Source organism: Apium graveolens, chromosome 10 (genome assembly GCF_009905375.1).
Source record: "Apium graveolens cultivar Ventura chromosome 10, ASM990537v1, whole genome shotgun sequence".
In the NCBI taxonomy this organism is placed as follows: domain Eukaryota; kingdom Viridiplantae; phylum Streptophyta; class Magnoliopsida; order Apiales; family Apiaceae; genus Apium; species Apium graveolens.
Genome location: NC_133656.1, coordinates 191479678 through 191497806, shown reverse-complemented (window position 1 = coordinate 191497806; position 18129 = coordinate 191479678). Strand labels below are relative to the sequence as shown.

The following is an 18129-nucleotide window of genomic DNA, read 5'->3' as shown; positions in this document are numbered from 1 at the left end:
AGGATAACTTGAGAAAGACATTCTTTAGGTGATGAGTATTACCAGATAGTACTATTCTAGACAGCTTAATTATATAAACAAGCAAAGGAAATATTTTCACTAATTCACATCAATTAAATTAGCTAATTATTTTTCTACCATTGATACATATTTATATTAAAAACTAAAGTATGATAAATCATCACTAAAATATTTGAATTTTGATATAGTGATGTATCACCGGTACCTAAGTATTATATTGACCTATGAATTTTAATAATTTTCGACATATGCCTCGAATAACTGGATGCTATATAATATTTTGAAGTCTTAATCAATTAATGATATTTTTAACTATTTACTTGTCAAACTTCTTTACGAGCTATATTTTAGTTATCATTGCCAATTTTTCATTGTTTACTTTAAGGATTAGCCTCATGAAGTCTTGCATTATTTCTTCTAGTAACTTTTTTATACAACTTAACACATAATTAATATAATATATATTTTACTAATTAGATAATCAAATAAATATATGGGGGTATTAATGTATGGCCAAGTCTTTTAATGGTCATATATACAGGAAAATAGTGATATCTTATATAAGATTTTATCATGGCATTGTTGTTCAATCATTGAAATTTTCTTATGATTGTCGTGAGAATAGAGAAATCAATAATGATACACCTGTAGTCTTCAAAACATATTGGATGCATCAGTCATCTAAATGAGAGAACACAATCTTTTAATGTTTGTATGTACAGTTGTAGCATGTTATTGAGTACTTGTAAGCCTTCTTGCAAGCACCGGTTTGGTTGGATATGCCTAGGACCATGGAAAGCACATGATCCTAATGCGATTACAGCGTAACAGTTATTAGGAGACTTTGAGGAGAGGAGAATGTGAAGTTGTTTGGCTTAGAGCATCGGATCAGGAATACATCTAGAGATATGTTCCTTATTATGAAAGGTGGGTACAAATTAAGAGTCAAAAGAGAAAGCATTAGCAGATCTAAGCGAGATAAAAAATAAGAAACTTAAGAACCTCGAGAAAAAGCAATGTCAGCGAGGAGAACACCTAAGCTCTTGGGAGCAGATTGTTGAATGAAGGCTACTGTTAAAATGGACTTATGTTTATGGATATTCTATGCCACCATAAGCATATAAGAAAATAGAACTATTTGAGTAACTACAAGGTGAGGCTGAGGTCGCTTTAGAAAGTCTCCATGATTACGCAGGGTATAAGCTGCAAAAATAGTTTAGGGATAAGGATAGTTTAGAAGAATTTAATAAAGTTTTCATAAGGAGCTTACAAATTTAATTAAGGTAACTAGAAGATATTTTTTGAAATTTCTCAAAGGATTAGAAAATGGGCTATCTGAAGTTGATGCTACTCCAGTGAAAGAAAAGCATGTCCAATTGACAGACGCATGGTGTCAATACTGTACTTCTCTGAATGATGGTGATCATAACATGTACGCTAAGGGTGCTTGGTGTGTAAAGGCTGCTCGAACAGAGACACCATTCAAGAATTTTGAGGTAAGAGTTTCATCAAGGTAACGAGATAAAAAAAATTCTTATTTTTTATGTCAGCTTAATATAAGAGATTTAGTAAGTAGTTTCTACTGTTTTGGTTGCAAGTGAACTGATTTTTATTTTATCTTAAATTTCATATCACATAGATTTTATTTTCCTTATGTTAGACAATTCCTATGTTTTAGCGTTTGTTTGATTGGAATGTGAATGTAGTAGAATTTCTATGAAGTATTTTAAGTCTTCTACATCTCATATGAAAGTGGAGAACTACTTATAGACTTATAGTTGTATGTTATAGTTGGGAAAATGGGGAATTCTGAAAATTGAACTCGGAACCTCTCACGCCATAAGCGAGAATCATACATCTAGACCAAATGCCATCATGGGTACAAACCAAAAAATAGTTTAGAACATCTCTATCACCCCCAAAAGCGGAACAAGTAACACAAAAAGATTTGAAGAATTCCATTGCCTGGTTTTTGTCTTTAATCCAAAGAGCTTCTGTAGAGAACATTAATTTTGTAACAAACAACATTATTTTGGTAGCAAACACTTGTCTAGCTGTCTCTCCTATTTTGAAGTATTGATTATGGTTTCTCTTATAATTCACTTCACTTACCTCATACCTCTTTTTTTCTAAGTGTTGGCTCTGGCCTGAGGGTCTAGCGTATTAGAATCTATAATATTATTGTAAATTACAATTGAATATAGATATTAAGAAATTGATTTTTAATGAGGAGCCGAAGAGCTGCAAACGTCCATCACATCTCGAACCACAAATGGATTAAGCTACCAATCCACTTCGAACACGTTCATTTAATATAAACAAAAACATCCTCAGACTACAGATGTCCAATTCCCGGCTCATAATTCAAATTATTATACATGTAAATGGCGACATACTATTACTACATATTTATATAGTCTTAAATGGAATCCATCAATTTTATATTCTTTTTTATTATTAAATTTCATATCCAGAATCTCTAGAAAATGCATACATAATTCAAAGCAGAAAGGAATATACGGGATGGTGTTAATCAAAGTTAAGAAACTATAAACATAATGTTATACAATTTATGCATTCAGTCACATATATGTGCTTCTTTGGTGTTTTAACCAATTTTATTAGAGAATATTGTACACGGACCATAAGTACAAATTGGTCTTGATCCCTAAGGATTACATTGAAGGCTAGAGCAAGAGTGAACCCCTGTAGTTTATACAGACTGCTTCTCCATTGGTTCCATCACAACACTTGCAAAGAAATCCCAACATTCCCTATAATTTCAAGTTACCTCTTTTATTCATTGTATCATTATTCATTTTGCTAAGAGAGGACCATCAAATGAATTTACCTGAAATGAATTTCTAAATTACAAGTCATTATATTTATTGTGTTTACTTAGAGGCATATCACCATCATGAAGTAGAAACTTCAATCCCATGGACCTCCCAGTGTTATTTAGTATTACACACCCTAATTTATTCTTATATGTTGATGCCTGGATAATTAATTTCAAAAATTCTCGTAGTCATAATAAACTAGGGTAGAAAAGAAAAGAATAGAAAATAACTAATTTTCCTTTCTCTCCTAATCTTTCCAAAAGTGGGAAGAAGATTTTGGACACAAAAATAAAGAAAACTTCTTCCAAAATCTGCAGTTTTCTTTTCGTTTCTTTCATAAAAGTTGTTCGGGAACAAGTTGAAGAAATGTATTCTTTACATTTCTTTTCTTTTCTCTCCAAAAAAGTTTTGGAACACAACTTAAGTCATAATAAACTCATTATTTGGTAGTCCACGATTACATGTCAAATAAAAATTTATAAAACAGGTTACACACACATGAGCGGATTAGAATGGAATTACATGTGTGAGATACAAGATAGCATATAGGCTAAAAGGAGATTGGATGATTTTCCAAAGCTCTCTTCATCAAATGAAAAATCAATTGTAAAAAAGTACTTAATAGCCACAATAACAAAATTAGCTAATAATTTTTCTACCATTGATACATATTTATATTAGAAACTAAAGTATGATAAATCATCACTTAAATATTTTAAGGTTGATATAGTGATGTATCACCTGTACCAACTATTATATATTCATCGATGAATATAAACATACATGATTAAAATTGATAAACAGACAAATAAAAATTATGGTATAAAGACTTTGCAATCCAATCTCCCATATGGTTAAGGATCACAGTAGCTCAAGTTTCCAAATTATTGAAACAACTCATTGTATTCACAAATCCTAATAATATAACTAACCAATGATATAAAAGAAAAATATATCACTAATTTTCTTCAATTAATATGTATTTCTATTTTTATGAATACAACTATTAAAAAACAAAATCTATATAATCTAAGGATTGTTCAGGAAACATCATCATCTTAAAAAAAATTAATTTCAATATAATGATGTACCATGAACATTCTCAAATTATATGGATTTGATAAACTATAACACATTTTTGTTTACAAATTTAAATCTTTTTAAACTATCATTATATGAGAGGACTTCTTACTATCATTCTATACAAGAATACATAAATAAAAGGACAGTCTTTGATTTGTAATTTGTTGATTTGTAATTTGTGTATCAAGAACATAGATTGTGCACGTATTTATACTAGAATACAGGGATATGAAAAAATAAATCAATAACATTACCATTGATTTCAAAGTATAACTTATGTTTACAGCTGGATAACATTGAGGAAATACAAGTTTCAGATATACTCATTTAATTTTGTGATATGTGCATACAGCTGTAAAAAATAAAGTACAATTTTTTACATATATTTACATATAATGTAGTTGGACAATTTTGTTATGACAATAATATGAAACACATATTTTTTTATTATATAATATGTAATTTTAATTGATAAGAGGTATTTATATATTTAAAAATAAATTATTTGAATACAATGCACAATGGGCAATAAACTTATTTTTTTGATGTTATGTACAATGTAACTTAACAATAAAATAAAACACACATTTTTAAATATTATGCAAATTTGGATAGTAATAGATAATATATCCAAAAATAAATTATTTTAGAAGTAAGGGGCACATTTTTTTTTCAAAAAGGATAAGGACAAATATTGTATAAGTAGTAATATATGTATATGTATATTTATCAGTAATATATTTTTAAAGTGAAACAATAATTTTTAGATTATTAAGATATATGCATACTCATAATTTGTTGGTGGTTCACCAAAAGGACATATGGGCTTTTTTGAAACTGGACTATACACATATGGCTTTTTTGAAACTGGACTATACATGTTTCCCTGATGGAATGGTAAATGACTAATTGTTAATTGGCTCAATACAAAATTATTTTAATCTCATTAGAAATAAATTGAATAGTCTTCTAAGTTTGCAAAGTTGTTTAATTACAACTTGAATATCTTTTAATTCTCAATAAATTAAGATTTGAATGTTATTAAATCATATATTTATGAGCTTCAAGACACAAAATTTAACTGCATCAATTAGTAAAATTTTTATGAAGTAATTTTAAATCTTCTACATCTCATATGAAAGTGGAGAACTACTTATACACTTATAATATTTTGTGATAAGGTGGGCAATGTAAAACAAATTGAAATAGTCAGGAGAAAGGGGAATTTAGAGAATTGAACTTGGAACCTCTAGCGCCCTAAGCGCCCCTGAATAATATAACTAGACCAAATGCCATCATGGGTGCAAACCAAAAAACAGTTTACAACATCTATATCAACCCCAAAAGTAGAACAAGTAACATAAAAAGATTTTAAGAATCCTATTGTCTGGTTTATATCTTTAATCGTAATAGTTTATGTCGGAGAATTAATTTGGTAGCAAACATCATTAATTTGGTAGCAAACACTTGTCTAGTTATCTTTCCTTTTTAGACGATTATTGGTAAACTATTTTGAAGTATTCATTATGGTTTCTCTTGTAATTCCCTAGCACTGCACTTACCTCATAACTCTTTGTTTCTAATAGTAGGCTATGGCCTGGGTGTCAAGCGTATTAGGAGCTAAAATATTATTGTAAATTATAATTGAATATGGACAATAAGAGAATGATTTTTGATGATGAGGCGAAGAGATGCAAACGTCCATCACATCTCGAACCACAAATGGATTAAGATACCAATCTACATGTAAATGGCCACATACTATTATTATATATTTGTATAGTCTGAAATGAAATCAATTAATTTCGTATGTTTTTATTATTAAATTTCACATCCAGACTCGCTAAAAAATACAAACATAATTAAAAGCAGAAAGGTGTTAGTGTAGGAGCCCTAAAGGCAATACATTATTTTTTTAAATCTTTATGTCAGTTGATCATTCAATAAATGTATTTATTATGACCTTAAGTACTGCGAATTTTTGTTAGCATAATAAATGTCCTTAGAATCATGATTCACATTGTATAGTTTAAGTACATGACTTGAACTTGAGATTATATGATATATCATATTTTTAAAGGTCCTTAGTCGAGTATTATTATATAGGACAATAATAATACATAGATAGACTAGTATGTTGTTTGACAATATAATCACATCTCATTGGTTATAAGTATGGACATACTAAAGTCAATACATAGGTACATGTGAGAGTACATGGTACTGGACAGACCAAGGCTTATTTGCGCTACTGTCCCGAATGAAGTATCGATACTTTTGAAATAAAATACTCCTTAGTCGAGTATTGATGTTTAAAACTATCCGTTTTAGGGTATCCCATCATTTTTAGAATTATATATATTTATTTTGTGGGGTTGTATAATAGTCAAAACACTCGACATAGACTTACACCTCCACTATTATTCCGAATGAAGTGTCAATTTTTTTAAAAATTAATAATTATATAAATAAATGAAAATCAATGAAAGGACACAAAACATTAATAAAATCACATACGAAATGTAAAAATAATTACATATAAGTAGGAATTTCTAAAAATATTAAAAAGAAATTAATAAATAAGTTTTTTATTAACAAAATCAAAATCCAACAAAAAGATACTGAATCCAACGGTTGTAAATGATGTCAGCTCATCGATCCAAAGAAACACTAACTTCTGTATATACACATCTCGAATCCCTCTCGAATCCCTAGATTTGTGTATTGGCCCCCAAAGCAGGAAAGAAGATGTCGGCCAAAAAGAAGTCAGTCCTCCGACGTAGAAGAAGCTCAAGGACGGAAAGAAGCTCGGAATGATGGCTTGAAAGATTGTAAATCAGTTTACACTGATTTAGAAGTCAGTCCTCCGGCGGTGTGTGTTTTGTGTAGTGGTTAGATGAACTTGTTTGTTTTACGTTTTAGCTCTTCAAAGTTGTTTAGAAAGGGTTTTTGATTGTTTTTTTTAACTTGATGGATTTTTAATTTTAGGGGTTTTAATTAGGGTTATTCTTCACTTGTTGCGTGCAATTCCCAATTTTTTGATTTTAATTTCAGACTTTTTTCAGCATTTGCTATCTAAGTCCCTATATTAATTACGATTATTTCTGTTAACAATTTCTTACTGTTATACGTACATTATATAGGTGAAGAGAATCCAGAGGCTTCAGAAACTGTACTCGAGTATAGAGAATCAGTTGATGAGTTATTTGTTCTTACCAGAGGTTATTTGGATGACATACTTAGAGATCTTCTGGTGGCAAGCATTTGTAAGGCATCATTGGTATGTTTTCTCCTTGTGAGGCTATTCATTTAAGGCCCAAGCTCTGATATATTGATATGGTAAAGTCCTGGTATAGGTTGGCTATGTTTGAGTACTTCTGGATGAGGGGCCCTCTTGTGCATTTTCTGAGGTTAATAATCCCGTTGAAGTTAAAGTTTGGAAGCACTTGTGTTCTGTTTTATGGGAGGAATGTCTAGGGAATTGAAGCTGGGAAAGCATGAGAAGGGTTTGGATGCTGCTATGGAAAAGGTTATTGTGGCGGTCAAGGCGGCCAAGGAAGTACCTAAAAACGCTCTTGTGTGGGCTTTAACTCATGTTGTTCAGCCTGGTGACTGCATCACACTGCTTGTGGTTCTTCTTTCACAGAGTTCTAATACCATTTATTGGTTTTATCAATTCATTGGATAACTACTGTAAACATATTTGATGATGTTTGGACTGTTAACACCGAGAGTTGAGAAGCAGTTAATCCTTTATTTATCAAATTTAAGTCCTTGACCTTTATTCATCTGCATCAGCATTGTGGTAGCTTCTAAATTACTACAACTCAATGAAACTACTAAATATTGATCGAAGTTTAGGTAATATATTTTCGGAAGCTATTTAGTTTTTCTCATGTTTGCTGTAAGAAGCAACCAACCTGAATATCTCAATCAGCCTTTCTGTTTTTTAAACAAAATAAATTGAACTAATGTGCTCAGTCTAGATAATCACAAAGCATGTTATTTGATACCAGAGGATTTTTCATAGCTAATTTCTTGGCTGAAGGAGGTTTTGGGTCTGTTCACAGAGGAGTTCTTCCAAATGGCCAGACAGTTGCTGTCAAGCAATACAAATTACCAAGTACTCAGGGGGATCAAGAATTCTCTTCGGAAGTAGAAATTCTCAGCTGTGCTCAGCACCGTAACGTTGTCATGCTAATTGGATTTTGTATTGAGGATGGACGAAGGTTACTAGTTTATGAATATATATGCCATGGGTCACTCGATTCTCACATCTGTGGTAATTCTAACACTGTAAAACACCAGTACATTAATCTATTCAGAGATTCTATTTTTTCATAAATGTTACATAGTACACAAAATTATGCTTCGACCATCACAAATGACAAAAGTTTCGAAACTGAACAAAAAAGTGCTTTTGTTTGGACTGAAATATAAGGTCAGATAGAAGATGTATGAAGTATATGGATGCATAATGTCATGATGAGGATACTTGCAAACTATTTTCCTTTTAAAGTTCACATCTTCAACTTTTATTTGAAAATATTTGGGAACATTAGCAAAAACGATTATCTGGCTTTCTTGATGTGCTTCTTTTGTTGTGACTAACTATAAACTTGAACACTTGGAATAATTTGTGCCACAGGATGCAAACGAGATCCATTACAGTGGTCTACACATCAAAAGATTGCAGTTGGAGCTGCTCAAGGACTGAGATATCTGCATGAAGAATGCAGAGTTGGTTGTATTGTCCATCGTGACATGCGGCCCAACAACATTCTTATCCCCCATGATTTTGAACCACTGGTATGGAGATTTGTTCAGTTTACTTGACAGTTTGTAATATGATTATCCTAATTAAATCAATTATGTTGGCTCCTTTTAATTTTCTCTGAAGTAATGTTTAGCTCATTTGTTGTGTAGTTTATTTTTTGTAATTACTAAAAGTAGAAAGTATAAAATTAATTACAGGCACATAGATATTCCTCCTTGTAAGTAGCATATGTTTGGTGAAGGTCTCCAATGACTAGTACTCATAGACTATGCTTCAAAGATTTTAGTGAGAATGATGCCTAAACTGTAGTTGGTTAACATTTTCGAGGAGAAAACAAAAGAAAAGAATGATGCTTAAACTAGTAATCTCACTTTTTGTTCTAAACATTAGTAATGATGATATCTATGTTTGGGTACTTCTGGATGGGTCGTTTGGTGAACCAGATGTTGATGACTGCAAGTGAACTCATTCCGAGAGAAGTCGAATCACAGAATCATGGGAACAGGCACGTGGTAGATGCTAGTACATCAGTTAGAGTTTTATGCCACAAGAAAGATAAAGAAGCATCCCAATTCTTAAAATTGCACTATCACTTGCCTGCATCATCAGGTAATGTTGATCTTCAAACATATTATAGCTGATCTCGGTTTAGTATAAAACCTGCACTAGTTAATTTTCCCGTACAAGCAAGTCTAATATTGTGATTGGAGTTGAGACATTATAACATCGCAAATAATTAGTTTTTGCTGAGCTCTATCTTTTGATATTATTTCCCAAAAAAATTAAACAAATGAAGAATGCAAATTCTCTCATTTGCGTATCTTGTATTTGTTATCCAAAATAGAAAAAAAGAATTATTAGCAAGTCGTAATTTTAGGATCTCTTAATTTCACTATCTTAATGTGTTACCATACTCAGCAAATCAGTATGTGTTTGATTGTATGGGCTCTGAATCTGATCCTTGATGTTGCAGTTCTACACTTTATGCACAGTCCAATCTGCAAATTGGATTTAAGGTCGTTGAGAAACTTATTTATTAGGAACAAGACCTCTGGAAAATTAGCTCTAGTTTATCCTTTTGATTTTTTTTTTAATTTTTTTTATCTTTTTGATGTTGTGTTTAAAGTAGTTATATGATTAAGTAAAACAGTTTTATTGGTAATCCTTTTTTTTAATTGAAAAAAGACACTGTTTAATAATGAAAGATTTTATCAAGTTAATTTACTCTGTCACCCTTGCAGGTTTGTCCCTGCACTCGTGTCCAATTTTGTGTTTAGGATTCTTGATATTTTCTATATTGGGAATCGAATGCGTTGATCAATATCCAAGTCCCACGCTCGCCACACAAAAGGGGTGGCCTTTCTTTTCTGCACACAGGATTTGATGTATACAAGATATACCCTTGACTAACTAGAGTTTTTTGTGTGCAGATTATGATTATGAGAGCCTGTTAAAGGATTCTGGTCTGAAACCACCCATGATGGTAGATTTTATAAGAACTACCTCATTACAGTGGTCAAATAATGGTCATGACACCAGGCCAAGGACATGCCATTTTATCTGCTGAAGTAGTTGTTGATTTTGTAAAGCAAAGTTATGTAGTAATTTCCAAGTCTGAACGTGTGTAGTAGCTGTATTAATTCTGGTTCTTTGGAATTGTCCAATAATATCACATTTGCAAATTTAATCTTTTGGTAATTAGAAATTGTCTAAATGATGTAGTTCATCATACTGGTGATATTGTATTGTCTTTCTAATGACTTTGATTGGGAAAACAGTTCTAATATAGAACTGGGCTTTAATGTATGCAGAAAGTATATTTCAAAATTTGACCATTGTTATTGTGATGCAATAGGTATTAAAAATGTTGAAAATAGGTACTAGAAAGTGTTACAAAAGTGCCACGTGTCAAGATGGACCCACATGTCAGTGGGCCCCACCTGTCAGTGGGCCCACAACTGCCACGCGTCAAAAAGCCACGCGTCAATGTGCCACGTGTTGGTCCACGTGGCAGTCCATGTGTCACTTTGGCCCCCTTTTTTTGCCATGTCATTGCTTTTTGCAACATAATTTTTGGTTTTGCCCTTGATAATAAAATGTTGCCTTTGAACCCTAAGGCAACGCCAAAAATACTAACATCACAAAAGTGTTGCCGTTGAAATTTTTTGGTCTGTTGCAACATTTATTTGGCATGTTGCAACGTTTGTGTAATGATGCAGAATGCCACTTTTGGTGTAGTGCATGAAAGGTTTTATCTAATCACGATTTAATTATTGTTTAATTGGGTAATATTGATGTATTACTAGATACCGCTCATTATTTATAATTTTATTAGAGAATAAAATTATTGTCAATTAAATAATAGCCTATAGGGTCACACAAATAGAGCACTTAATGGAATAGTTAATTTATATTATGGATTTAAATTAATTGATGATTATTTGAATTTTATTATAATTAAGTAAGACTTAATTGAGATAATAGGTCCGTTTGGCAATTCCGTCAAGTGTGCTTATTGGCTTATAAGCCCGTAACAGCTTATTGACGAGTGTTTGTCGACCCAGCTTATAAGTTGAATTTACAACTTATAAGCTGATAAGTTGAATGTTGGTAACGACGTACTTTTTCATAACTTATTATTGATTTTTCATTTTTTTATTAATTTTATTTTAGAATATATTTTTTTAAATGTTAATATAACTTAAAATATAAGAATTAAGATAATTATATATAAATTATTTATTTTAATTCATTAATATAAAAATAATTCTGGCTTATAAGTTAAATTATTCAAACACTTATATAACTTATAAGTATTTATTAACTTATCACTTATTACTCACTTATTCACTTTAAGTCATAAGTTACTTATTTTAAGATTTCCCAAACGGGCACAATATAAATTCGAATTCGAGGGCATGGTTTTGCCCATAATAATTAAGTATGACTTAGTTATCAATTAAATAATAGAAACTCATTTTTATTATTTAATCATATACCTACTAGGCTTGGGCTTTGCTGTTATGGACATTTTAATCAGACATTATAAATAGATAATGATAGGTTAAAGAGGCCAGTAACGTTTTGGAGAAAACACTAGCAGCAAAGAGAGGTAGAGGCAATTCGGATTGTCAAGAAGGAGGTTAGTACATCCATTCCATAGTCAAGTTCGTGAGACATTCTTGGAGGTGCTCGTGTGGATACCATAGAGGTGTTTCTCCGAGAGGTAGACACAAAGCGTGATAGCTAGGATCTCCGTTGAGTTCGTGAAAGTTAAGCTCTTGAAAGGTATGATTCGTTATCTCCATAATCTGCCCACAATTATACATGGATCCTATTCTTGGGTTTCGAATTTTTTTGTTTTACTTACATTTATCCGCTGCGTTTTATGCCTCGAAACCCAACAAAAGGAACATAGGCAAAAACAGAAAGCAACGTACACGAGGCTGTTAAACAATGTGAAGAATCTCTAAATATAATGTTATACAATTTATGCATTCAGTCACAAATATGTGCTTCTTTGATGTTTCAACCAACTAGTTTAGAGAAAATTGTACACGGTCCATAAGTATAAATTGGTCTTGGTCGCTTCAATGGATTACACTGAAGGTTAGAGCAAGACTGAACCCATATAGTTTATGCATACTTGTACATCAATCCTAGCATTCCCTATAATTTCGAGTTACCTCCTTTATTCATCGTATCATTATTCATTTTTCTAAGAGAGGACCATCAAGTGAATTTATTTGAAATGAATTTCTAATTACAAGTCATTATATTTATCGGGGCATATCACCATCATGAAGTAGAAACTCCAATCCCCTGTAATTCCCAGTATTATTTAGTATCAAACACCCTAATTCATTATAATATATGTTGACACGTGGATAATCGATTTTAAAAATTCTCATTTGACATGTAGTCATAATAAACTAGCATTTATGAGTCATTTGTGGTCATACTATAGTATATCGTGACCACATTCAAAGAGTAGTTTGTAAGAATCCTATACCACATTTGAATGTCATCAAACTATATTTTTTAGTATCATAAATAAAATTCATTATTTGACAGTCCACGATTACATGTTAAATGAAAATTAATGAAATCGGTTACGCACGCATCATTCGATCAGAATGGACTTACGGGTGTCACATATGAGATAGCATATAGGCAACAAGGAGATTGGATGATTCTCGAAAGACCTCCACATCAAATGAAAAATCGATTGTAATGAAAGTACTTAATAGCCACATTAATGAAATTAGATAATCATTTTTCTACCATTGATACATATTTATGTTAGAAACTAAAGTATGATAAATAATCACTTAAATATTTTAATTTTGATATACTGATGTATCACCAGTACCCCACTATTATATTCACCCGTGAATGTAAACATACATGATTAAAATTGATAAACAGAAAAATAAAAATTATGGGGGAAAGACTTTGCAATGGCACCTCCCATATGGTTAAGGATCACATTAGCTCAAGTCTCCAAATTATCTAAACAACCCCTTGCATTCACAAATCCTGAATAATATAAAATCCTGAATAATATAAAAGGAAATTGTATCACTAATTTTCTTGAATTAATATGCATTTCTATTTCTATGAATACATCTGTTAAAAAATAAAATCTATATAATCTAAGGACTTTTCATGATACATCATCATCTTAAAAAAATTAATTTAAATATAATGATGTACCATGAACATCCTCAAATTATATTGATTTGATAAACTATAACACATTTTTGTTTATAAATTTAAATATTTTTACAATACCATTATATGAGAGCTCTTCTACCTATCATTATGTACAATAATACATAAAAAGAATGATATTCTTTGATTTGCAATTTGACTATGAGGAACATAGATTGTGCACATATTTATAGTAGAATACAGGGATTTAAAGAAATAAGGTCTATAACATGTACTATTGATTCCAAAGTGTAACTTATGTTTACAGCTGGATAACATCCATGATTTTTTTTTTATAAATACTCATTTAAGTTGTGATTTTATTCTATAAAAGAATACATAAAAAGAATGACACTCTTTGATTTGTAATTTGTGTATCAGGACCATAGATTGTGCACGTATTCATAGTAGAAATATACAGGTGGAAAAATAAAATGCAATTTTTTACATATATTTAAATATAATGTTGTTGGACTTTTTTGTTATGACAATAATATGAAAGATACATTTTTTATTAAATATTATGCAATTTTAATTTATGTGAGGTATTTATATATTTAAAAATAAATTATTTGAATACAATGCACAATGTACAATGTAACTAACTATTTTTAATATGTTACATGCAATGTAACTGAATAACAATATGAAACACATATTTTTAAATATTATGCAATTTTGGATATTAAAAGATAGTATACCCAAAAATAAATTACCAAGGGGAGTGTTAAAATGAACTTATGTTTTAGGATATTATATGCCACCACAAGCATATACGAAAACATCTACAAGGTGAGGCTGAGGTGGCTTTAAAAAGGCTCCATGATTACGCTGACAATAAGGTGCAAAAATACTTTAGGAATAAGGCTAGCTTAAAAGAATTTAAAGTTTTCAGTAAGGAGATTACAAATTAAATTAAGGTAACTGGAAGATATTTTCAGAACTTCCCCAAAGGATTACAAAATGGGTTATTTGAAGTTGATGGTAGTCAAATAAAAGAAAAGCATGTCCAATTGACAGGCGCCCGGAAGTGTTAGTACTATACTCCCCAGAATGATGGTGACCATAATATTTGTTAAGGGTGCTTGGTGCGTAAAAGGGGCTAAAACAGAAACACAATTCCAGAATTTCAAGGTGAGAGTTTCGTCAAGGCAGCGAGATAAAAAAATTTCTTATTTAAGAGAGGACCACCAAATGAATTTAATTGAAATGAATTTCTATTTACAAGTCATTATATTTATCGGGTTTACATACATGCATATCACCATCATTAAGTAGAAACTTGAATCTCCTGCAGCTGCCAGTGTTATTTAGTATCAGACCCTCCAATTCATTCTAATAACGTGTGGATAATCGATTTCAAAAATTCTCATTTGGCATGTAGTCATAATAAACTAGAATTTACGAGTCACTTGTGGTGATATTACATCCTGACCACATTAGAATAGTATTTGGTAAGATTCATATACCACATTTGAATGTCGTCAAGCTATATTTTTTAGTATCATAAGTAAAACATATTATCTGGTAGTCCACGATTAAATGTAAAATGAAAATTTATGAAATCGATTACACACGTATCAACGGATGAGAATGGACTTACAGCTATTAGATTTCAAATAACGTATAAGCGATAATGAGATTGGATGATTTTCCAAAGACCTCTTCATTAAATGAAAAATCGATGGTAACAAAAGTACTTAATAGCCACATTAACGAAATTAGCTAATCATTTTTTTACCATTGATAATATTTATATTAGAAACTAAAGTATGATAAATCATCATTTAAATATTTGAATTTTGATACAAGGATATATCACCAGTACCCCATTATTATATTCACCGATAAATCTAAACATACATGATTAAAATTGATAAATAGAAAAATAAAAATTATGGCAGAAAGACTTTGCAATCCCATCTCCCATATGGTTAAGGATCAGATTAGCTCAAAGTCTCGAAATTATCTAAACAACTCATTGCATTCACAAATCTTGATTAAATATAACTAACCAATAATATAAAAGAAAATTGTATCACTAATTTTCTTGAATTAATATGCTATTTTATTTCTATGAATACAACTATTAAAAAATGAAGGAAATCAATATAATCTAAGGACTGTTCATGATACATCATCATCTTAAAAAAAATCAATATAATGATGTACCATTAACATCCTCATATTATATTGATTTGATAAACTGTAACACATTGTTCTTTAAGAATTTAAATATTTTTACACTAACATTATATGATATCTCTTCTTCCTATCATTCTATACAAGAATAAATAAAAAGAATGACACTCTTTGATTTGTAATTTGTCTATGAAGAACATAGATTGTTCACGTATTTATAGTAGAATACAGGGATGTGAAAAAATAAGGTCAATAATCCGTACTATTGATTCCAAAGTGTAACGTATGTTTACAGCTGGATAACATCGACTAAAGACCATTTGATAAATACTCATTTAGTTTATGATATTATTCTATTCAAGAATATATAAAAAGAATGACACTCTGTAATTTGTAATTTATGTATCAAGACCATAGATTGAACACATATTCATAGTACAATACACGGATGTCAAGAAATAAGGTCAACTGTACTAATTATAATGTGTAACATATGTTTACAGCGGATAACATTGAGAAAAGACAAATTTGTGATATTTGTATACAGCTGGAAAAATAAAATACAATTTTTACATATATTTAAATATGATGTAGTTGGACTTTTTTCTTATCATAATAATATGAAAGACACATTTTTTATTTAATATTATGCATTTTAATTGATCGAGGTTGTTATATATTTAAAAATAAATTATTTGAATAAAATGCACTATGTACAATGTAAGTATTTTTTTGATGTTATGTACAATGTAACCAAACAACAATAATATGCAATTTTGGATACTAAGAGATATTATACCTAAAAAATAATTATTTTAGAAGTAAGGGGCAGTTTTTTTATAAAAAGGATGAGGACAACTATTAAATAAGTAGTAAATATGTATATGTATTTTTATCGATAAAATATATATTTAAAGTGAAACAATTATTTAGATTATTAAGATATATGCATACTCATAATTAATTTCAATCATTGTTGGTGGATCACCAAAAATAATATGGGCTTTTTTGAAACTAGAGAATTAAAGTGTCCCTAATAGGCGGTGTAAATGACTAATTGTTAATTGGCGGGCCTTCAAGACAATATTATTTTAAACTCTTTAGAAATAAATTAAATAGTCCAGTGAGTTCGCAAAGTTATTTAATTTGAACTTGAATATCTTTTATTTTATTCAATAAATTAAGATTTGAATGATATTTAGACATTTATTTATGAGCTTAAAACCACAAAATTTAGGTGGATCAAGTCACCAATGCCAAATTTTCCACAGAAGTTGTACACATATACCTTTTCTTGTTAATCAAAATGTGCCTGATAATTCTGCTTCAATGAATGGTCTCAAAGGTCCAACTCAAATGACTAAGGATGAATCTGGAATTCCCAAGTAAAATGAGGTCAAACCTAAGAAACCAAATATAAATGCTAACAAGGCACGACCCAAGGAAACTTGGGTACCAAAATCAACTTGATTTGATTTTGATGTGTGCACGGAAACAGAAAGAATCTTTGGTATCCAGATAGTGGTTACTCAAGGCACATAACTGGAGATTCTACCGTGCTCACTGAGTTCAAGGAAAGAGGTGTCCCAAGTATCACCTTTGGGGATGACAACAAGGATTATACTGTGGGATATGGCTTGATTTCAAAGGATAATGTCATAATTGAAGAGGTTGCCCTAGTGGATGGACTCAAGCATAATTTGTTGAGTGTCAGCAGCTTTGTGAAATGGGCAACTCAGTCACTTTCAATTCTAAAGCCTGTGTTATGACCAATAAGAGAAGCAACAAAGTGGTTCTCACTGGAGTGAAAAAAGGAAATGTGTAAGTTGATTTCAACTCATCAAATGCAGAATAGGTTACTTATCTATTTAGCAAGGCAAGTCAAGATGAAAGTTGGTTATAGCAAAAGAAGCTGTCCCAGCTATACTTCAAGACCATGAATGAACTAGTCAAGAAAGATTTGGTTAGAGGTATTCCTCATGTGGAGTTTTTAAAGGATGAATTATGTGATGCCTGCCAAAAGGGAAAGCAGATTAAAGCATCATTTAGAAAAAAGCTTGAATCATCAATTGAAGAACCTTTATAGTTACTTCACATGGACTTGGTTGGACCAGTAAATGTGTTATCTATCTCAAAGAAGAGGTATTGCCTAGTAATTATGGATAATTTTTCAAAGTTCTCTTGGACATATTTTCTAAAGTCAAAAGATGAGGCTAGTGAAATCATCACCAATCACATAAGGCAAGTTAACAATCATCCTGACTTCAAGGTTAAAAGAATCAGGCGTGACAATGGAACTGAGTTCAAAAATTCTGTGTCGAGAGTATTTTGTGAAGAAAATAGGATCATGCATGAGTTTTCTGCAGCCAGAACTCCACCACAAAATGGAGTGGTGGGAAGAAAGAATAGATCTCTCATTGAAGCTACAAGAACAATGCTGGAAGAATCAAAGTTACCAACATATTTTTGGGCTAAAGCTGTAAATACTACATGCTACACTCAGAATATTTCTTTGGTCAATCAAGTCAAATGCATGACTCCCTACCAGTTGTT

General features: G+C 30.8%; 1 long non-coding RNA gene across 2 annotated transcripts; it reads left to right on the top strand.

Moving 5' to 3' along the window:
• The first annotated feature begins 6669 nt into the window (after window positions 1–6669).
• LOC141689036 (uncharacterized) lies at window positions 6670–7679 on the top strand. 2 transcript variants are annotated; one of them, XR_012562233.1, is made up of 3 exons: window positions 6670–6816; window positions 7088–7224; window positions 7301–7679. It is a non-coding gene; the product is annotated as an uncharacterized LOC141689036 (long non-coding RNA). The 2 variants fall into 2 exon arrangements; XR_012562234.1 differs by having other exon boundaries at window positions 6670–6835.
• The last annotated feature ends 10450 nt before the right edge of the window (window positions 7680–18129 follow it).